The 7,660-nt window shown below is 37.0% G+C and overlaps 1 pseudogene; it reads left to right on the top strand.

The window, feature by feature from the left end:
- LOC102861485 overlaps window positions 1-7,660 on the top strand; it is a 49,450-nt pseudogene that overhangs the window by 2,609 nt on the left and 39,181 nt on the right.

Raw genomic sequence — 7,660 nt, 5'->3', positions numbered from 1 at the left:
GATATTTGTTCCCATTCCAAAGAAAGGTGACCTGATAGAGTGAGGACATTACTGAACAATATCATTAATATCATATGCAACCAAGATTTTGCTGAAAATTATAAAAAAACAACACTGAAGCAATGCATCACCACAGAACTGCCAGATGTACAGTTTTGTTTCAGAAGACGTTGTGATACTAAGGATATATATTATAAATAATATCAGACGGATCTTGGCTGAAAGTAAAGAGTACCAGAGGAATATCACTCTGTGTTTTATTGACTATGCAAGAGCTTTAACTGTGTGGATCACAGCAAAGTATGACTGATTCTGAGAGGAATGGGAATCCTAGAACATTTGATTTTGCTCATGCAAAATCTACACTTGAAACAGGAGGCAGTTATCAGAGCAGAACAAGGAGACACTGCATCGTTCAAAATCAGTAAGATTGTCTGCCAGGGATGTATTCTGTCTCCATATTTTTTCAGTCTAAATGAAGAACCGACCATCCTGGATGCTGGGCTGTATGAGGAGGAATGTGGCATCAGGATTGGATGAAGACTCATCAACAACCTGCATTACCCAGATGACACAATTCTGTTTGTTGAAACTGAGGAGGACCTAAGTGCTTGCTTCAGAAGGTCAAGAACTGCAGCCTTCAATATGAATTGAAGCTCAACATCAAGAAAACAAAGATTCTCACCACTGGACCAATTGGCAGCATCAGGATGGATGGTGAAGAGATTGAGATTATTAGCAGTTTTCATTTGCTTGGTTCCACAGTCAACAGTCTTGGTACAAGAACCAAGAAATCAAGAGACAAATTTCATTGGGAAAGTCAGCTATCAGGGACTTCTCCAGAGTACTGAAAGGCAATTATATCAGTCTGGAGATTAAGGTTGTGCATGATCCAGGCCATAGTTTTTGCAGTTGCTTGCTATGCATCAGAAAGCTGGACAATGAGTAGGGATGATAGAAAGAGAATTGATGTCTTTAAGCTATGGTTTTGGAGAAGAGTTTGAATATATGATGGACTGATAGGAGAACAAACAGGTTTGTCCAGGAGAAGGTGAAACCAGGCTGCTCCTTGAATGTAAGGATTCTGAAGCTCCATCTGACATAATTTGGTCATGTTGCAAGGAGGGACCAGGCTTAGAGAGGGCCATCATGTTTGGGAGAATGGAGGGACAGTACAATAGAGGAATAATCTGGAAGAGATGGATCAATTCAGTAACTGAGATAATGGGGTAGATGTGTCAGAGACAATAAGGTTGACACAGGATAGATCAGGTTTTAGGTCTGTTGTACATAGAGTTGCTATGAGTCGCAAGTGACACAACGACATCTAACAAGAAACAACAAGAACATAACAGCCTTACCCATTCTGAGCTGATGTAAAAGTTTAATGGGGGTAAATATATTTATATTATTTTTCCAAAGACAGATATGACAGGTTATTGCTATAACATTTGTAAGAAAACTGAAGAGACACAGAGATAGGAGAAAACAAGAGATGAAATCTGTAACTTTATTTCTTTCCACCTGCTTACTTGGCAAGTAAGGTAACTGACACTTAGAAAAGGAAATAAAGGAGAATACATTTTCTAGAAACGATGTACTTTTCACAATGTCATGTATTATTACCAGAATTTTTGCCAGAATAAAAATTTTCATATCAATGGAAATTTTCAGAATCAAAACTTGTCATTGTTATTGAGTTGCTTGAGACTCATAGCAACCCGATGTACAACAGCTCTGACCCCTGATCTATCCTGAGCCAAATTTAGTGTCTCTGACACATCTACCTGTATTACCCCATTAATTACTGAGTCAGTCCATCTCATCCAGGACCATCCCTCCACCCTCCCAAGTGTGATGTCCCTTTCCAAGGACAGTTTCCTCCTTGCAACATGCCCAAAGTATGTCAGACAAAAGAAGCTTCAGAATCCTTGCCTCCAAAGAACAGCCTGGTTTCACCCTTTCCAAGCTAAACCTGTTTGTTCTCATAGCAGTCTGTGGTATATTCAATACTCTTCTCCAGCACCACAGCACAAAGCCATCAATTTCCCATGTATCATTCCTAGTCATTGTCCTGCTTTCTGATGTGTAGTACATAATTGCAAAGATCATGGCCTGAATCAGGTGCACCTTAGTTTCCAGGCTGAAAAAGGATTGATGATGCCTTTGAGCTACAGTGTTAGAGAAGAGCACTGAACATTGTATTGATGGTTAAGAAAATTAATAGATAGGTTTTGAAGAGGGTGCAGCAGGAGTGCTTTTTGGAGGAAAGAATACTTTGGATGTATTTCTAGGAGGTGCTATTCCTTGGAGAAGGACATGATCTTGGGAAGGATGGAGGGTCAGCAAAGGAGAGGAAGACCCTCAACCAGGTGGATTGACAAGATGACTGCTGCAATGAGCTCTTGTGTGTCAGGAAATGTGAGGATGATGAAGAACAGGACCAGGTTCAGATTTTTTGTTCATAGAGTTTCTATGAGTCTTACTTAACTCGATGGCACCTAACAACAACAACAACAATATTCTGCTGAAGATTGTCTAGAAATGCCTGGAACAACATATCAACAGAGAACTTTCATAAGTACAGGTTGGGTTTAGAAGAGGCCGTGTTACTAGGAATATTATAGCTAATATCAGATGGATCTTGGCTGAAAGCAGGGAGTCCCAGAGGAATGTCTATCTGTGTTTCATTGACTATGCACAGGGGTTTGACTGTGTGGACCACAACAGACTGTAGTTAACTCTGAAAAGAATGGGAATCCCGGAACACTTGATTGTGCTAATGCGAAACCTATACTTGGGCCAGGAGGCAGTCATCAGAACAGAGCAAGTAAACACAGCATGGTTCAAAATTGGTAAGGGTGTACATCAAGGATGTGTCCTGTCTCCATAATCATAAATAAAACAACAAAAATGAGAAAAAAATTACTAGAACTATGTGGTATAGTGATTAAAATCTGTTCTTTAATCCTAAAAAGGCATGCACTTCAAATCCACCAGCAGCTTCATGTAAGGAAGATGGGAAATCTCTTTCATGTGATTTATTGCCTCTGAAAATTCGCTGGAGGGTCAGCTATCAGTCAGTTCCTACTAAATAACACACAACAACAATAAAAAGATTGGCTTAACCACAGCTGATATTGAAGGGATAATGGAAGATTAAACCAGAATTCCATGTTACATGCATTTGATTGTTGTGAACCAGCGACTACTTAAAGAAATCTAACAACAAAAACAACATTTTGTTGAACAACACTGGATGTACTCACTCATCTATGCCACAAAATTTTGGAGGACACTTACCTATGTCAAGAAATTTTAGGAGACTTTGACAATCAAATATTTGCATCAGTATTGGAACAAACGTGAAATGAATTCATATATTGAACAATATTGGAACAAATGTGGAACAAATGTGGAACAGGTCAATATTTATATCCATTTCAAATAAAGATGACTGAAAAGAATCTGAAAAAAATACAGACAAATATAATTAATATTCCAGGAGGTATGATAATGTGGTCCATTGGGAGTTCTGGTGTTAATCCAAAGACCATAGCTCTAGCAGGTCAAATCTCTCAGGGAAAAAAATATGAGGACTCTTCACAAATGCTATTAACAGTTTTAGAAACCCAGTGGAAGGCCATTTATGAGTTAGTAAATATGAGAGCAGAGAGAGATTATTACTATCACACACAAGTAAAATCTTGCTGAATACAATAGCAGAATGGCTGGAACACTACATCACCAGAAACTGAAAGAAATTAAATCTAACTAGAAAACATTACATAAGGATATCATTGCTTGTGACAGATGAGTCTTGATTGATGGTTACTGTTAGGTGACATAGGAATGAGTATGACTCATAGGATTCTATGAACATTAGATTTTAATCCTGTCTGACCCTGAGCCATCCTCACACATCAGGATACACTAGAGTCCATTTCAATAGACACTGGGTCAGTTCATCTGGTTGAGGGTCTTCTTTTCTTTCATTGACCCTCCACCTTTCCAAGAATGATGTACCTTTCCAAAGGAAGAGACAGTCAGTCCTAGCAACATTTCTGAAGTATGTTAGATGAAACTTTATCATCTTGGACTTCAAGAAACACTCTAACTGCAGTTTCTCTAAGACATAATTCTTCTGGAATTTCAGTAAGACGTTCAGTGCTCTTCTCCAATGGTGTAACTCAAAGACATCAATTTTTATTCTATCATTCTTACTCATTGCCCTGCTCTCAGATGCATAGCAAGTGATCAGAAAGATCATAGCCTTAATCAGATGCACCTTAGAATTCAAACGTAAATCATTGCTCCTCAATAATTTGGAAAGAACCCTGACTTAAGACTTTTCCAGTGCATTATGTCTCCTGATTTCCCAACTATTAGTACCAAGGGTTGCCAGATCAATCTTTTCTCTGTTTATCTTGATTTTGTCTATTGGTAACAATTTTTGTTTTCTTGACATTGAGATGTAATCCATTTTAAAGACTCTATTCTTTGATCTTCTGGAACAAGTGCTTCAAGTCCTCCTCACTTTCAGAAAGCAAGTTTGTGTCATCTGCATAATGCAGAGTCTTAAAGAGTCTTCCTCCATTCTTGATTTCACATTCGTCTTCAGAGTCTAGATTCCCAAATATTTTACTAAATATATAGCGTAATTCACTATTGAGAAAGGACATAACTATGACACACTTCTTTTGGATTTTTTTTTCTTTTAAACCATGTAGTATTCTCTTGCTCTATTCTCACAACAGTCTCTTGATCTAGGCATATGTTTCACATGAACCTTTAAATGTTCTGTAATTCCTAGTCTTCTCAAATTTGCTATTACTTGTAATAGTCTACACTGTCAAATGGTTTTACATAGTCAATAAAGCATAGACATTGTTCTGGTATTCTTAAACTTCAACTAGACTCTAACTGACATGGACAATAATATCTATGGAGCTGTTGCCTCTTCTAAATCCTGCTTGAACTTCTGACAGTACTGTTGTAGGCATTTTGGAATGATCTTCAGCAGTGTTTCACTTGCATGTGATATTGATTTTTTTTCAATAGTTTCCACATTCTGTCAGATCACTTTTCATAGGAATGGGAATAAATAGAATTTTGTTTCCAGTCAGTCAGCCAGGCAAATGCCCTTGCATTTTCTGGCATAGTCAGGTGAGTGCATCCAGCCCTGCATCTCTTAGTTGAAACGTATCGATTGGCATTATCTAGATTCCCAGGGCCTTCTTTTCAGTCAGTGCTTTTAGTGGCGTTTCACCTTCTTCCTTCATTACCATTGGCTCTTCTTTATACGGGACTGGCTGAAACTTTTCAGTGACTGAAAGTTTTTGTTGTTGTTGTTGTTAGGTGCTGTTGAGTTGAGTACAACCCATAGTGACCCAATGTGCAAAAGATCTGAACACTGTCCTATCCTGTGTTATCCTCACACCTCTTGACACACTAGAGCCCTTTGCAAGAGTCCCAATGTGAAAGATCTATGAATACTAGAAGAATACAGATAGTAACTGAAGGTAAATACTATAAAATGGTGCTTAATTTATGTTTTTTATACTATAAAATGGCTTCAATGATATAAAACGTTATAAAATATGAGCAGCGGTGTAAAAACTGGGAATACCAAAAAATTTTATTGTGATCATGTGGAATCTGCATTTAGATCTAGCAGTAGTGATTTAAACAGAACAAATGGACACTGTGGTTTAAAATAGTGAACTAGCAGATTTGTCTTAGGGTGAAACTAAGTTGATGCTTGGATTTTAAAGCTACATCTTACATACTTTGGGCATGTTGCCAGGAGAGACCAATCCTTGGAGAAGGATATCATACTTGGAAGGATGAACAGTACAAGAAAGGATGTTTTGGATTAAAACAGTAACGGGGGTAATGGGGATAGGTGTGTCAGAGACAGTAAGATTGGCTGAAGATACAGCTATTGTGCATTAGGTTACTGTGAGTGATAGTCGACTCAACAGCATGTAACAACAACAGCGACATACATCAGGGCTGTGTTCTTTCACTATACATACTCAATGTTTATAATGAGTAAATAACCTGAGAAACTGGATTATATGAACAGCATAGAATCAGGATTTGTGGAAGACTCCTTGGTATCATGTGAAGCATAGCTGACACAATTTTGCTTCCTGATAATGAAGAAGAGTTCAAAAATTTAATGATAAATAATGGCAAAATTCACCAGTAAAGAGAAAAATTGTAACAGAGTTGATAAAGAAAAAAAACCCACAAAAAAGCAAACCAACTAAATTAATCAATATTCTATCTAAAAGAGACTAATCTGAGAAACAAAAATAAAAGCAGACCTAAAATCACAAGGTGCATAAAAAGATACCAAGCAAGTGGAAATAAAAAAAGAGCAGAAGTGGCAATATCAATCTCTGATAAAATAAATTGTAAAGTAAAATATATCAGAAAGACTTCAATTGTAGTAAAGAGAACAGAGGAAATTGACTAAGTAAAACAATACTAGTTACAGTAGTTAACAAGAGAAAATGCTTTTGAATAAGCATAACAATAATTACAAAACAATGCTAAAATAAACAAAAGAGACCTGTAGAAAAGAAAGAATATACCATGCTGGTAGATATCATTGTTGGTGGTGTTGGGGGTTGTGGTTCACCTCCAGTGGGTTCTCAGAGGTAGTAAATCACTTGAGAGGAGATTGTCCATCCCTCTTCCAGTATGTATCCTCAAAGGACATTTGACAGGGAGATGAAATCAATTAAGTGAGTACATTATAATCTTTGTTAAAAATGACTCTTGCAAAACTAGAAAACTATCTGCAGAAAACTGAAAAAAGATGGACACCTCACATCATATACTAAAAACAACTCAAGGTACATCAGAGACCTAGTTAAAAATCAAGTACATCAGAGAAAAACTAGGAACAGCTCTAGAAGGCTTTATGTATAGTATGAATGGACTTTGAAGCATAACAAAAAAAACTACAATTGAAAGAAGGCAAAAGAGATGAATGGAACCTTCTAAAGACAAAACCCTTAAACACATCAAAAAATTTTCTTCAATAGAGTAAATAGAAAACCCACAAATTGGAAAAAATATTTGACAATGACATATCTGATAAGGGACTAGAAAAAAATGTATAGAGTTCCCCAACATATCAACAAGAAAAAAATAAACAACTCAATAACAAAATGAGCACAAAATATGAGTAGACATTTCATCAAAGAAGAACTTCATAGGATCTACAAACACATGAAAAAATGTTCACAATCTTTAGGTATTGGTGTTGTTATGTGTCATTGAGTCACCTATGACTTATAGTGACCTTATGTACAACAGCTTTGAACCTTTCTCTACGTTGAGTCGATTTCATTGTCTCTGATATTACACCAATTAGTGAGTCAATCTGTCTCATCCAGGATTTTTTTTCTCTTGTGCTGTTGCTCCATCCCCTCAAGCAGTATCTCCTTTTCCAAGGACTTGTCTCTCCTGACAATATCCACAAAATATGTGAGAATAAGCTTAAAAATTGTTGCCTGTCAGTAACAGCTTGATTTCACCTTCTCTAGGACAGACCTATTTGCTCTCTTAGCAGTCCATGGTATAGTCAATACTCTTCTCCAGTACCACGACTCAAGAATATCAATTATTTTTCTATAGTCATTAC

The sequence above is a fragment of the Elephantulus edwardii genome, unplaced genomic scaffold (assembly GCF_000299155.1).
Source record: "Elephantulus edwardii isolate Elephantulus edwardi_28Jun2011 unplaced genomic scaffold, EleEdw1.0 scaffold00107, whole genome shotgun sequence".
Taxonomy (NCBI): Eukaryota; Metazoa; Chordata; class Mammalia; order Macroscelidea; family Macroscelididae; genus Elephantulus; species Elephantulus edwardii.
The sequence above is the reverse complement of the archived record's forward strand: the minus strand, read 5'-3'. Positions and strand labels throughout refer to the sequence as shown.